Source organism: Terrapene carolina, unplaced genomic scaffold, assembly GCF_002925995.2.
Source record: "Terrapene carolina triunguis isolate 2854851 unplaced genomic scaffold, T_m_triunguis-2.0 Scaffold171, whole genome shotgun sequence".
Classification (NCBI taxonomy): domain Eukaryota; kingdom Metazoa; phylum Chordata; order Testudines; family Emydidae; genus Terrapene; species Terrapene triunguis.
In genome coordinates, this window is record NW_020664522.1 from 1,358,189 (window position 1) to 1,373,642 (window position 15,454).

Below are 15,454 nucleotides of genomic sequence, written 5' to 3' on the forward strand. Positions count from 1 at the left end.
TTTTTTTTTTTTTTTTTAACTATTGAAATCTGTCCCAACACCCCTATTAAGAATTTTGAACTGAAAATAGTACATCCAATATTGTGTTCAAAACCTTTATAAACCAACATATTTTAAACACTGGTAGGGTAGTAACTGGAGGCATAGCCATTAAGCACTTGGTGACTTAAGCCTCTGCATGCTTACAGCAGCACAACTGTTCTGATGCAGCTGCGCCACTATAAGATTGCTTCTGTAGCCGCTTTATACCGATGAGAGAGCTCTCTCGTCAATGTAATGAAACCACCTCCACAAGCGGCAGTAGCTATGTTGGTGGGAGACATAGCGCTGTGCACGCTGCCATTTATGTCGGCGAAACTTATGTTGCTCAGGGGGCTGGTTTTTTTCACACCCCGGAGCCACATAAGTTTTGCTGCCATAAGTGGTAGTGTAGACATGGCCTTAGAGAATGCATAATGGCTTAATTGTGCACTAGCACAGAAAAGTTGTTTTGCAAATGTATGCAGCACCCTTTTATTATAGGGATTGTTATTAGCTCCCCCATATTTAATTTGCCTAATGCTTTCATTATAAAAGGTCCTTGTAACCTTTTCTGAGAAGATCTAGCACTTCCATTGTTTCCAGTGAATCTCTGCCATGTAGCGGTGAGAAAGATGGCCCAAAGCCTTTTCTTTCTTATGAAATTACAGTTTTAGCCAAATCTGAATGCAAACTTCTGAAAACTACAATTTCTCTGCTTTTGTTAGAATGTTGAACAAATATTGCTGAGAATTACTGAACATACACATTCTAATTAGAAGCTGGGCTCATACCACCACCACCACCCCTTCCACCACCAAAACAGCAGTACACACTGGGTACTGTGGTGCAGAGCAAGTGTCTTGCTGGGATTCTCTGAAAATCCTTCTGGATTTGCACATAGCTCCAGTGGCCCATAACCCCTCTGAGAAGTGAACATGGGGAAGGAACTCCTCCACTTTCTGGGGAGAGCTGGGCCATGCTCCCTCAGGCCTAGTAAGTGGCCCGACAGAGTCCCTTCCCTTCTTTTCTCCTCTCCTGCTGCGCCCCCCCTCCCCCGAATAATGGCCTTCTTCTCCAGCTAACATAGATAGCTCTGTAACACCAGCTGTGTGGCAGTGCTGAGAGTTCAGGGTTCAGTCCTTGTTGATGCATAATGAGATTCTTATAGATCATGTAACTTGTTTTTAATCTTCATCCTTTTTTTTTTTTTTAAAAAAAAGCAAACTACATAAGCTAAAGAACTCTTTTCTGTGTTACAAAGTCAAGCGCTTAAAAATTAAGAAATGCTGCAATTTAGGTTGCCCATGATACCTTACTTCTGTTTCCTTGTGTGTAAGCGTTATGATGATTTTTAGCTATTTAGAAAGTTTTAAGACTAACAAATTCTAGCCACCAACATGAAAAATTTCAGCCTGAGGGCTAGGATTTCACTCTGAATTTCAGCCTGAGTAATTTGTCAAAAGTATAACGCATCAAAGCCAAGGTTATTACAAAATTTTGCGCGAACCTGACTAAGTGTTGCTGTGTGCTCTGCCTACGCTTTGTTAAATGTTGTGTGTGACTTGTGTGTTCATTGCAGAAAAGCCTCTCTCCAGTTAGCTTACCGTGTGTACTTTTTCTTGCTTAATTTTCAACTTAGAATCATATTTTAATTAGAGAAAGAATTACCTTATTTTCACAGTATAATTTGATATTCTACATTGTGATAGTAAGAGATGAAATGTGATGTGTATGGCAGTTGGAAGACTTACAGTTGAAGAGCCTGTTATACAGGAGTTCTTGAGGCCTTGGGGCATACTACTGTCCCAGACTGTGTTTACAAACGCTCTGGCTAGACGACAGTTTTGGTTGATGTAAATTGAGTTAATTGCCAGCTAGTTCCAGTTAACTAATCCTATTGGAAATATTGGCGCTGTAGGCAGAAAGTTAAGGTGAGGTGCTTACTGGTTGGATACTGTGTAAATTGCCTGAGGGCAGCCAGTCTAACAGTGCAGAGCTTACTGATAGCAGAGCTGGGGGTGGGCAGGGAGTGGTACTAGGAAGCAATGCTGGTGCCTGCCTTTATTTTTTCCCTCACCACAGTTTAGTGTTCTCTGCCTAGCACACCTTTGACTGCCCGCTCTGGCATAGCTCAAATCCAATCATCTTCTCCATTGCTTTGCATCCTCAGACTTTATTGGCCCATATAGCTCCAGTACTCTGGCTTTCACTCCTACTCTTCCCCAACCAATGGACCCACCATGAGTTCTTTTGTAATTATCTTGTAGGAAGGGATGAAGAATTCCTTGTGGCTATTTCTCAAGGGTGGCTGGCTGGCTGGCCCCAGACTTGCGCTCTGTGACTGTTCCCATCCCACTGCATGCCATGGCACAGAGAGCTTTAGGGAAAAAAGGGAACTTCTATACCCCAGCTGGTGGAGCCCAGGCAGCCCAAGTACATAGACCTGGGTTCTAGCACTGCCTTTATGTCGGTTTCAGGGAAGTCCTTCCCCCAGTGTGTTGGAGTTTCCCAATGGCTAAGGATCTACGCTAACTATGGACTTGGATTTTTCAGTACAAGGAAACTTGGCCACTAGGATTGGGCCTTCCTTAACTGTTGTTTCAAACACTCTCTTGTACACAAATCAAAACAAAATACAGGCCCAGGAGAGAAAATAGAGAACACAATTAATGTTGGTGTGTAAAGAGTGAAATCTAGGGGTCTTTGTCTTGAAAGAAAATTCTAATGTATCCCTTTTATTTAAACATCTAGAAATGTGCCTTTTTCCCCAGTGGTAAATTGTAAGCATGGCTGTGAAGATATGACTACTAGTAGTTCTTCTTCGAGTGATTGCTCATGTGTATTCCACAGTAGGTGTGCATGCTCGCCACGTGCACCAGTGCCGGAAGTTTTTCCCTTAGCAGTACCCGTAGTGGGGGAGCCCCGCTGCGACCCCTGGAGTGGCGCCTGTATATCGTGCCATAAAGGGGGCTGCGCGCTCCCCCCACCCTTAGTTCCTTCTTGCCGCCAGTGAAGGTAGTTGGAACTTTGTGCTCGGCCTTGGCTGCAGCGATTCTAGCCTTAGTGGTACTTGTTCGTCAGTAGATAGTTTCTTGTTGGTAGCCTGGCTCGGGGCATGCCCCATGCCCCAGGCTTCAAGTTGTGCGACTCCTGTCGCATTCCATGCCCAGAAGCGATCCACACTCCGAGTGTCTTCGCCGTCTGGGCGAGGCTCACATAAGTGAGCGGTGTAAAATTTGCAAGTCTTTTAAGCCCCGGACTAAACGCAAACGCAAGATCCGACTCGGGGCCCTACTTATGGAATCAGCATTGGCACCGGCGCGCCGACCCGACCCGGTGCCGGGCACCGCATCCTCAGTGCGGAGTGAAGCCCCATCCACTGGTCGGCACCGCTCCCCGGCCAAGAAGCAGGGCAAGTCCCAGCGACGCCGTGAGAAGGACAGGGGTGAGACCGGACCTAAGTTGGCCAGCCCACGATCCCCTTCGGGACCCAGACCTCCAACTTGTGCGGAGCGGAGTAGTCCGGCCCTGTCCGCGCGTGCCTCCTCGCTGATACGGGCTCCTTCCATGCCGGAGGCAGCCCAGGCGGCGCACGACGTCCTCATCATGCTGGTACCGAGCGGGCCGCCAGAGTTGGGGCCCCGGTCCCGAGGGAAGCCGCCGTTGGGCTCCCAGTCCTCACCGGCCACGTCGGTCGTTGAGACCTCCACTCGATCCGCCGGGCCCTCCCGTAGCCCCCAACAGACCTCCACTCTGTTGTCGGGGTCGCCGGGGAGCGAGTTGCCTGAGTAGTCCTCGATGCGAAGGGGCCGCAGGCGACGCTCCGCGTCTAGTGATAGCAGGTCTCGGCACCGCCGGTCATATCGCGACGATCGCCATGTTCGGAGTGCATCCCGGCACTCACCGGCACTGCGGCGTCGCACTCGTCGTCGAGGTCGAAATCCCGGGGCAGGACCCGACGTGGACAGCACCGGTCAAGCCGCTCCTATGGCACTGTGCGATCCTCGGTCATCTCTGCCTTGGCTCCAAGCCGCCCTTCCCCGGGCCGCACCGTCCCCTAGGAACAGATAACCCTGGTGGGACCCCAGACTGCTCAGTGGCAAGGGGCGCCATGGCAAGGACAGTGGTGCCAGTGGGCACCGTGGCCCCAGGCGCCCACACCGCAAAGTTCCCGCTCCGTGGCTGGGGCATCCCAAGCCCACTCTACGTCCCCACCTCGGCACCGAGAGTAGTCCTCGGGTGCCGCGCCACCGGCACCACACCCGGACGCGGAGTGTGATCTACCGGCACCGCCCAATGCACTAAGGGCCATCCAGGTCTCCCTGCCGGCACCGGATGAGTCCATAGTGGCACCGCCCCCTCCTTCTCAGGAGGATTTCAAGGCGCACCAGGAGCTCCTCCGGCATGTAGCCGCCAATCTACAGCTGCAGGTGGAGGAGATGGAGGAGCCATCGAACAATCTATTCAATGTCCTCTCCTCCTCGGCACTGAGCCATGTGGCATTGCCGCTTCACCAGGGGGTGGCCAACATCTCCACGGGCCTATGGCAAACCCCGGCCTCTCTTCCACCTATCTCCAAGAAGGCGGAACATAAATACTTCGTGCCAACAAAGGGGCATGAGTATCTCTATACTCACTCCACCCCGAACTCATTGGTGGTGGAGTCAGTCAACCACCGTGAGCGGCACGGTCAGTTCGCACCAACCCCTAAGGATAAGGAGGCCAGGAGACTGGACACTTTTGGAAAAAAAGGTTTATTCCTCTGCCAGTTTCCAGCTCAGGGTGGCAAATCACCAAACCCTCCTGAGCAGGTTTGACTTTAACTTGTGGGGATCTTTGCCAAAATTTGAGCCCTCCCTTCAAGAGCAGGACAAAAAAGAGTTTAGGGCGCTGCTTGATGAGGGTGCGGCCTTAGCAAAAGCAGCTCTCCATGGCAGCTCGTTTGATGTCCACAGTGATCTCCATGAGACAGGCGTCTTGGCTTTCCCTCTCGGGGCTGTCAGCAGAGTCCCAGGCTCTGATGCAGGACCTGGCATTTGATGGCAAAGCGTTGTTTGCAGACCAGACAGACACCCGTCTGCACGGGATGAAGGACTCCCGCACTACCCTGCAGACACTCGGTCTCTATGTCCCGCCAGCCAAGGACAAGCCAAGACTGCAGCCCTTGCCTCCCCCTGCACAGGGCAGATATGAGCCCCCACCCAAGAGGCCTAGGGACCAGAGGCGCAGATCTCAGCATCAATTCCGCTCGGCCCCACGAAGGGCAAGAGGCAGGGTAAAAGGCATTTTTGACTATTTGCAGGGGGACACCCAGCCTGTTGCCAGGGAACCCCCCCCCCAGTTAATAAAGTTGGTTTTTGGCAACCGTTTATCTGCCTTCAGGGTACATTGGTCCCGTATAACATCAGACCGGTGGGTCCTCAGTACCATCTCCGAGAGGTACAGGCTGCAATTCGTTTCAATCCCACCGCACCACCCTCCGCCCCAGGATGCCCCGGGGGACCCAGAGCACACCCTTCTGTTAAGTCAGGAGGTGACGTGCCTCCTCACCCTAAGCGCGGTGGAGAGGGTACCTCGGGAATTCTGGGGCAAGGGGTTTTACTCCCGGTATTTCCTGATCCCGAAGGCGAAAGGCGGGCTCAGGCCCATCCTCTACCTGCGGCATCTCAACCAGATTCTGGTTTGCTGCAAATTCCGTATGGTGTCCCTGGCCTCTATTGTCCCATCCCTGGACCAGGGGGATTGGTTTGCAGCCCTGGACCTCCAGGATGCGTACTTCCATATCCACATTTTCAAGGGCCACAGGCGCTTCCTACGCTTCCTGGTAGGGACAGACCACTACCAGTTTACAGTCCTCCCCTTTGGTCTTTCTACGGTCCCCCGGGTTTTCACCAAATGTATGCTGGTGGTTGCAGCCCACCTCAGGAGGAACGGGTTGCAGATCTTCCCCTACCTGGACGACTGGCTGCTCAAGGGTAAGTCTTGGTCCCCAGGCGCAGGTGGAATTCCTGCTAGACACCTGCACGAGTTTAGGCCTAGTGGTAAACGAGGAGAAATCCACGTTAGCCAGAGTCCAGCGCATACACTTCATGGGGCGCTGTTAGACTCGCTGGGGGCCTCCCTCCCCCAGTACAGGTTCGAGATGCTCAAAGGCCTCATCGCCTCGGTCACGTCCTTCCCTGTGACGACGGCACGGATGTGCCTGCAAATCCTAGGCCATGTGGCAGCATGCACCTTCGTGGTGCGAAATGCCAGGCTCAGGATGAGGCCCCTCCAACTCTGGCCGGCCTCCCAGTATTTCCAGGCCAGGGATGGCCTGGACAAGGTCGTCACACTGCCACCCTATATAGTTGCCGACCTACAATGGTGGTCCCTCCCGGGCAACATGCTCCAGGGTATCCCCTTCCAGGAGCCCCCTCCCTCCCTAGATCTGATATCGACGCTTCAGACCTGGGATGGGGAGCCCATGTGGGGAACTTCAGGACCCAGGGCAGATGGTCGCCCTCGGAATTGTCCCTGCACATAAATATCAGGGAACTCAGGGCAGTAAGCCTGGCGTGCGTGGCCTTCTGCCAGCACTTAGAAGGGAAGGTGGTCAGAGTCCTCACGGACAATATGACCGCAATGTATTATATCAACAGGCAAGAGGGCACACGTTCAGCAGCCTTGTGCCAGGAAGCCCAACTCCTGTGGGAGTTCTGTATAGCCCATGACATCCTCCTGAGGGCCTTTCACCTGCCCGGCAAGCGCAATATGCTCACAGATCACCTGAGCAGGTTTTTCTCCCAACAACACGAGTGGCCTCTACACAGGGAGGTGGCTCTTCCTACACTGGGGCACTCCCCAGGTAGATCTATTCGCCACCGCCCAGAATCGCCTGTGCCCACGATTCTGCTCCAGAGCAGGGGAGGGCGAAGGGGTGATGTCGGACGCGTTCCTGATTCCATGGTTGGGCTACCTGTTCTACGCCTTCCCACCCTTTTCCCTGATAGGAAAGGTCCTACAGAAGGTGAAGGCGGACGGGGCCCGAATTATCCTCATAGCCCCGGATTGGGCCCGTCAGCATTGGTACAGGACCCTCCTGCAGCTTTCAGCCCCCCCCCCCCCCACACAGGCTGCCGCTTCGGCCGGACGTCTCCTCCATCCCAACCTGGCCGCGCTCCACTTGACAGCGTGGCTGCTCCATGGTTAAATGAGGAGGAGGAGGGGAGGTGTTTGGAGGGTGTTAGACAGGTCCTCCTAGAAAGCAGGAAACCGTCCAAACGTCGATCCTACTTGGCAAAATGCTATCAGTTCTCCAGGTGGGCGAGGGAGAAGGGTGCTTCCCCCTCCTCCGCACCCCTCCAACTAATCCTTGATTACCTCCTGTCCCTTAGGACCCAAGGGCTGGTGCCCTCCTCGGTCAGGGTGCACCTGGCGGCCATCTTGGCCTTCCACCCCCCGGTGCAGGGCCACTCGATGTTTTCACACCACATGACGTCCCGGTTCCTAAGAGGGCTGGATCGGGCCTTCCCGTACGCTAGACTCCCGGTCACGCTGTGGGACCTGAACCTAGTGCTCTCCCGCCTCACAGGGCCCCCCTTCGAGCCCTTGGCCACGTGTTCTTGGTCCCACTTATTGTGGAAAGTTGCGTTCCTGGTGGCCATCACCTCAGCTCACCGGGTCTTGGAGCTCAGGGCCCTGACCTCGGAGCCCCCATACACAGTCTTCCATAGGGATATGGTCCAGTTCCGCCCGCACCCGGCTTTTCTGCCGAAGGTGGTCTGATCTATGTGAAAAGCCGAGAACATTTTCCTCCCGGTCCTCTGTCCTGAGCCCCATTCCTCCAATGAGGAATGGCGCCTGCACATATTAGATGTGCGTAGAACACTGGCTTTTTACCTAGACAGAACCAGGCCATTTAGGAAATCCCCTCAGCTGTTTATTGCATCAGCCGAGCGCATGAGGGGGCGACCGGTTTCCACCCAGCGGATTTCCCGCTGGATCACCTCGTGCATACGCATATGTTACGACCTGGCAGGGGTTCCCCCGCCTCCTATAGTCAAGGCTCATTCGACAAGAGCTCAGGCCTCCTCGGCTGCCTACATGGCTCATGTTCCTATTCAGGACATATGCAGGGGTGCTACATGGTCCTCTGTCCTTTTCATCGCACTATGCAATTGTCTCCCAAACGCGGGATGACGCTGGGTTTGGTAGGGCGGTACTCCGCCCAGGTAACCCTTAAAACTCCTACCCACCTCCATCAGGTATAGCTTGGAGTCCCCTACTGTGGAATACACATGAGCAATCACTCAAAGAAGAAAGGACAGTTACCTGTTCCATAACTGGCGTTCTTCAAGATGTGTTGCTCAGGTGTATTCCACATCCCGCTCTCCTTCTCCTCTGTCGGAGTTGTCTGGCAAGAAGGAACTGAGGGTGGGGGGAGCGCGCAGCCCCCTTTATGGTGCGATATACAGGCGCCACTCCAGGGGTCGCAGCGGGGCTCCCCCACTACGGTACTGCTAAGGGGAAAACTTCCGGCACCGGTGCACGTGGTGAGCAAGCACACCTACTGTGGAATACACCTGAGCAACGCAACTCAAAGAACGCCAGTTACGGAACAGGTAACTGTCCTTTTCAATGAGGCTCTCTTTACATGACTGTTTCTTAAGGAAGCTTACTGGGTTAATAAATCATTTTAATCTGAAGCTCTCAAAGCACTCTTTAAACCCTGAAGCTATGAAAAACTAGTCTCAGATGCCAGCTATATGTTGATTCTACAGGCAAACTGTGTCTGTCTTCTCAGTGTAGTAAGTCAGTGGTAGAATTGGGGAAAGAAAAGAGGAGCTCTAAATCCCAGTTGCCTGCTCTAATAACTCACTAAACTGTTCCTCTACTAAAGCTCAGCCACTCTAACCTAAGATGCTTCATTTTTATCCTTAAAATGTTTGTGGTTTAACTTGTGCTATTGAAAGATCCTGTAATTGTAATAGTCTGTTCTGATTTCTTATCAGAACTGAAAGTCCTGTCACTGTTCCCTTCCCCAAATTGCGTGCAGAGATGCATCATTAATGCACTTTCTACCAAATGATTAAGAAAGGGCTATGGACAGGATGCGGGACAGGTGCTTAATGATTATACCAAGAACTACAACAACCAGTTGCTTGTATTAGCATAACGTGAATACTTAATTCGTCTAAGCAAAAATGTTCATGCCAAAGGCTGGTCTTAGCAGATGACTGACTGACACATTTTCTGTTAACACTTTTTGAAGCAATATTTCTTTACCCAGTTTATATAGAACTTAAATATAAATACTTTAAATTAAACATTCTTGGAGGTGGTTAACAGATTTTACTGTAAACTGATATTTAAATCCTGATTGTGCTTCCTGATTTGTAGGTATCATAGGGTATGTCTACACTACAGGATTAATCCGAATTTAGATAATTCGAATTTGGGAAACAGGTTGTATAAATTCGATTGTGCGCGGCCACACTAAGCACCTTAATTCGGTTTTTAACCACATTAATTCGGTGGTGTGCGGCCACACTACCCCATTAATTTAAACACAGTAATTCGGTGGTGTGCGGCCACACTAACCCTAATTCGAATTAACAAAATCGATTTAGGCTCTACTCCGTTCGTCGAGGTGGAGTACAGAAATCGATTTAAAGGGCCCTTTAATTCGAATTAACTGGCTCTGTAGTGTGGACGGGTGAAGGGTTAATTCGGATTAACGCTGCTAAATCCGAATTATCCCGTAGTGTAGACCAGGCCATAGTAAGCTTGTCTGCTAGTATGCTGGCAACTAAGTACTCGAGGATTTATAACTGCCATTGTAAAATAATTCCTGGAGACTTTTGCTTGTTCACTTAAACTATTCAGTTAGGCTCCTTTCTATAATTCCTGCCACACTTGCTGGCAGAAGTACATAAATTACTCTGAAGTGTATAGATGTGAACATAGAAGCTACCAAAACTAGATAGCATATTACAAGCTGTAATATGAGTGTTTATGCCCAGAATACTTAATCTGCTGATCCATTGGAATGCCGGAACTAGTGTACTAACTACACAAAAGCAAGTCATATAGAACTTAAAGCTAAATCATTGAATTGCACAAACTGGTAAGCAAACTTTTTGCAACAGAATGTATTTTCTCTCTCCTGAAGGTAAACCATTACCCCCTTAACATAAAATTGAAATCTTTACATTCCAGTTGGTTACTGGCTCCAAAAAAACCCCACTTTACTAATGCCCACACAAGCTAATTGGACTGGTCGGGTGTTATCAGTTACTTTAATTTGTGTAAAGACAGTCCATTTACATAGAATTGAGTGTTCTTACTCTTCTTTCTGATAGTGTTCAATAGACTACACTTTAAAAACTGCTGTAAAATTGCATTCAGCTCGATGTTTTCCTAATTTTCCCCTTTCTATTGTGACTTCATTTATAAACTATTATTTGTACATTATCCTTGTTTAGGTTTCTGGTTGGAATAAATTCAGAGGAGACTTCATAATGTTGCTTTTCATGTATGCTTTTCCTATATTGATTAGATGTATGAGAGAAGCATGACCCACAACTACAGTTCCTATTGGTGTGTGCAAGCTCTAGAATCTGGTGCTAAAATCTCTGAAATGGTGGGGAAAAACAAGAAGAAATTTGAAAGTATGATTTGCCCTTCTTTACAAGAGTGGAATTTGCCTCATCAATGGATAGTAATTCCATCAGATGACAAGAACACCAAGTTTTCTAGGGAAAGAAGTCATTTTTGTCCTGTTCGTTGTGGTTGAAACTGCTGACCAGAATTCTTTGAATCCTTCCTGTTTCTGTTGAATTTCAAACATAAGTTGTTACAGAAACTTACGTATATATTTTTCATTGAGGAGAACCTGATCAGAAGAAAAACATTTCCTGTTCCTTTCTGTTTCCTGTGAGCAACAAAATATGAACTTGCTATTGGGGGTTAGAGGAAAATATATAGTACTTTGTCACTAAAACACTGGGGTTTTTTGTGTAGCGAAATTCAGCATGGACAAGGGGTATTTATGCAATTTCTGACTACAATAAACTGTGCAAAAAATCAGAATAAGTGCTAGGATGGAGACTTCAGTTGTGCAAATTGAGGTTTCTTCAGCATACATAAGTGTGCCCATGCATGTGTTTAAAGTGGAGTTGTTGAGTTCTCACAACATACAGTACTTAAAATAAAGCTGTGTTTAAACTATAGTAAGGTTATTTAAACAAACAATACACAGTTCAATTTAGTCTTTGGAATTGGAATCCATCTTAGATTTTATATTGTAATACAAAATGAAACAAACTAGGGCTGTCGATTAATCGCAGTTAACTCATGTGATTGACTCAAAAAGTAACTGTGATTTAAAAAATTAATTGCGATTAATCACAGTTTTAATCAACTGTTAACCAATAGAATACCAAATGAAATTTATTAAATATTTTTGGATGTTTATCTACATTTTCAAATATATTGATTTCAATTACAACACAGAATACAAAGTTTACACTGCTCACTTTATATTATTATATTGGATTACAAATTTGCACTGTAAAAATTATAAAAGAAATAGTATTTTTCAATTCACTTCATACAAGTACGGTAGTTCAATCTCTTTATCGTGAAAATGCAATTTACAAATGTAGATTTTTTGTTTGTTACATAACTGTTTTGTTTTTGAGTGCAATGTAAAACTTTAGAGCCTACAAGTCTACTCAGTCCTACTTCTTGTTCAGCCAAATAGCTAAGACAAAGAAGTTTGTTTACATTTACAGGAGATAATGCTGCCTGCTTATTTACAATATCACCTGAAAGTGAGAACAGATGTTCGCATGGCTCTTTTGTAGCCGGCATTACAAGGTATTTATGTGCCAGATATTCTAAACATTCGTATGCCCCTTCATGTTTTGGCTATCATTCCAGAGGACAGGCTTTCATGCTGATGACGCTCATTTAAAAAAAAAAAAAAAAAAAAAAAAAAAAGCGTTAATTAAATTTGTGACTGAACTCTTTGGGGGAGAATTGTATGTCTCCTGCTCTATTTTACCCAAATTCTGCCATATATTTCATGTTATAGCAGTCTCGGATGATGACCTAGCATATATTGTTTGTTTTAAGAACACTTTCACTGCAGATTTGACAAAACTCAAAGAAGCTACCAATGTGAGATTTCTAAAGATAGCTATGGCATTCGACCCACGGTTTAAGAATCAGAAGTGCCTTCCAAAATCCAAGAGGGACTAGGTGTGGAGCATGCTTTCAGAAGTCTTAAAAGAGCAACACTCCAATGCGGAAACTACAGAACCCAAACCACCAAAAAAGGAAATCAACCTTCTGCTGGTGACATCTGACTCCGATGATGAAAATGAACATGCATCAGACCACACTGTTTTGGATCATTATCGAGCAGAACCTGTCATCAGGATGGATGCATGCCCTCTGGAATGGTGGTTGAAGCATGAAGGGAAATATGAATCTTTAGGGCATTTGGCACATAAATACCTTGCGACGCCAGCTACAACTGAGCCATGGGAATGCCTGTTCTTACTTTCAGGTGACATTGTAAATAAGAAGTAGGTAGCATTATCCGCTGCTAATGTAAACAAACTTGTTCTTCTGAGCGATTGGCTGAACAAGAAGTAGGACTGAGTGTATTTGTAGGCTCCGAAGTTTTACATTGTTTTGTTTTTGAGTGCAGATTTTTTTTTTTTTTTTTTTACATACAGATGCCTCCTGGGTTACGCAAACCCGATTTACGCAAATCCGCACTTACGGAAAAAGTTCCGTAAGCTAGAAATAGTGTTTTAGTTTTTTGCGTAATGGTTGGGTATACGTTTCCGACTTACGCAAGCATTCCATTCCAGAACGCCTTGCGTAACTCAAATTTTGTGTAAGTCGGGGAGCGTCTGTAATTCTACATTTATAAATTCAACTTTCATGATAAAAACATTGCGCTACAGTACTTGCAGTGGGGGGATTGAAAAATACTATTTATTTTGTTCTTTACAGTGCAAATATTTGTAAGAAAAAATAGAGCACTGTACACTTTGTATTCTGTGTTTTAATTGAAATCATTATATTTGAAAATGTAGAAAACATCCAAACATATTTAAATAAGTCATATTCTATTGTTTAATAATGTGATTAATCATGATTTTTAAAAAATTGCTTGACAGCCCTAAAACAAATTATTCTTCTTCCTCCGATATGCATCTCTGCTGCCACATGTACAAGATAAATAGGTAGCAGGATGGATTAGATTTTAAATCATAATTTAAATCACTAGTCAGGAAGACTCGATTTAATCATGGTTTTCTACATAAAAGTGCATTCTTGTTGGTTGTTATAACCTTAATACATATTCTTCACAACTCAGAGATTGATGTAGGTTTAATTTTTTAGAAGGTACAAACACTACAATGATTTATTTTGATAATTTAACAGATTAGTCTTACAGCTATATCAGAAAATGAATGATTGTTCGGTTATTTCATTTACCAAAGGTAATTGAAGCAGATAGTTTACCTCCCAATGACTTCATAAATATCTCCAATTCAACAGGTTAATCATTAATATTTGGAGGATTTTCTTGCCACGTTGTATTAGGAGGAGAACATCACCAGACAGACATTTTAATGTTTTTAGAAGGTCTCTTTCTATAATAGATAACTAAACTATTGTTGTATGTAAAGTAAATAAGGTTTTTAAAATGTTTAAGAAGCTTCATTTAAAATTAAATTAAAATACAGTCCCCCCGGACTGGTGGCCAGGACCCGGGCAGTGTGAGTGCCACTGAAAATCAGCTCGCATGCCGCAGGTTGCCTACCCTTGCTCTACAGTATCCATCTTACATTTTTTTAAATCCAAGCTGCCATCTCTCCCAGTTCTCGCTCCTCTTCCATCTTTTCCCACCCATTTTGTCTCTCCCACTTGCTCTTTACTATTGCCTTCTCTTGTCTTCCTCCCTCCCTCCACTTTTTGCCTCCTTTGTTTGCTTGCCCTGCCCTGAAGGTGCTGCTGTTCCTTTTTCACTCAGTTGCATGAATCTAGTGGATTTTCACTCCACTGCTGTTGCTGATAGTGCTGTCTTTCCGCAGGATCAGCAGAGTTGTAAGCATGATTCATTGCTCAGGGAAGGAGAGATTTATTTGCTCTTTTCAGTCGCTTCTTTATAGATTGCCCCATCAGCAAAAGAAGATCCTGTCTGGCTGTACTGCTGTTGCTTTAGTGCTTCTCCAGCAAGAACAGCATAGTAACATTGACTATTTTGTCAGTTGACCTGTGTTGCTGCTTCTGTATTACTCCTGCGGGAATACTGTGCCAAAAAATTGAAAACTCTGTGCACAATTATTTAAAATTCTGCAAAATTCTGCGTATTTTATTTGTCAAAATAACACTATATAATCATGCCAGTTTCAATTATTTTTGGTAATTTATTTCAAAATCCCTGTCAGCAAGTATGTCTGTAACAATACAGACAACAACAAATTCCCCCAGAGTTAAAGAAGCCACTATGATGCTTTTGTTGGGCGCCTCAGTATGGGTGTGCCACACATGCCAGCTGGGCACATGTTGGGGGGAGAAAACTGCCCCTTTGGTCTCAGACACCCGCACCTCCTACCCCTCAGAGCCCAGCTGTGGGGCACCCCCAACCCCCCGCACCCCCAGAGATCCCGAAGGAGAAACAGCCTGATTCTGGGTCCCAGGCTTATACAGAGTTTTCTGCACGCCACCTCCTTCCTTTAGGATCTGCTGGGAACTGCAGCTGCTCAGAACCCTCCAGCTCCCCCTTCAGTTCTCACCTCCTCCTCCACAGAGTCTGGAGAGCTGGGCTCCGCTGGATCCAGCGGCCCCTAGTGGCAGCCAGGAGCTCTGCAGCATCAGTTCTATGGGGGGAAATGAAATTTGGCATAGAATATTAATTCTGCATTGCGCAGTGGTGCAGAATCCCCCCAGGAGTACTATATGCAGAAGCACAGGCATGATTCATGGCTAATTTAAATCCTTGATTTAATTGTTCTGGCACTCATGGTCTCAAGAAGTCAAGGCAATCTTGTTTGCCTTAAGTTTCAGATTATGTAAAGGGATTTTCTTCATGCTGGCCATTGTGGTGTGTGGTGTGTTTTTTTTTTTTTTTTTTTTCCTGTCAGTTTGTCATATCTACACTTGTCTGATATAGGTTAGAAAACAGTTTCTTCCCATTTTTTTCCACAAGTTTAGTGATATTTGGTTTTTTCTTCAAGCCCTAGCTCCAGGAATCAAGTGGTAACATGAAAATCTTTACTATAATTAAAAAATTTGTTAGCTTTCATGCTTGTAGAGAAACTTGAAAATTTGGACCCTCAAGGCTGAAAAAGCAAATATCTCCCCCTCCCAATCCCCCTCCTTTCCCTAAATCTTATGGCTCTTCGGAGCCTTATCCAGGTTTTTT

At 46.5% G+C, this 15,454-nt stretch overlaps 1 protein-coding gene across 6 annotated transcripts in view; it reads left to right on the forward strand.

Moving 5' to 3' along the window:
* The window catches only part of AP2A2 (adaptor related protein complex 2 subunit alpha 2), a 98,745-nt gene that overhangs the window by 33,716 nt on the left and 49,575 nt on the right, over nt 1–15,454 (forward strand). The gene's annotated exons all lie outside the window — the stretch shown is intronic.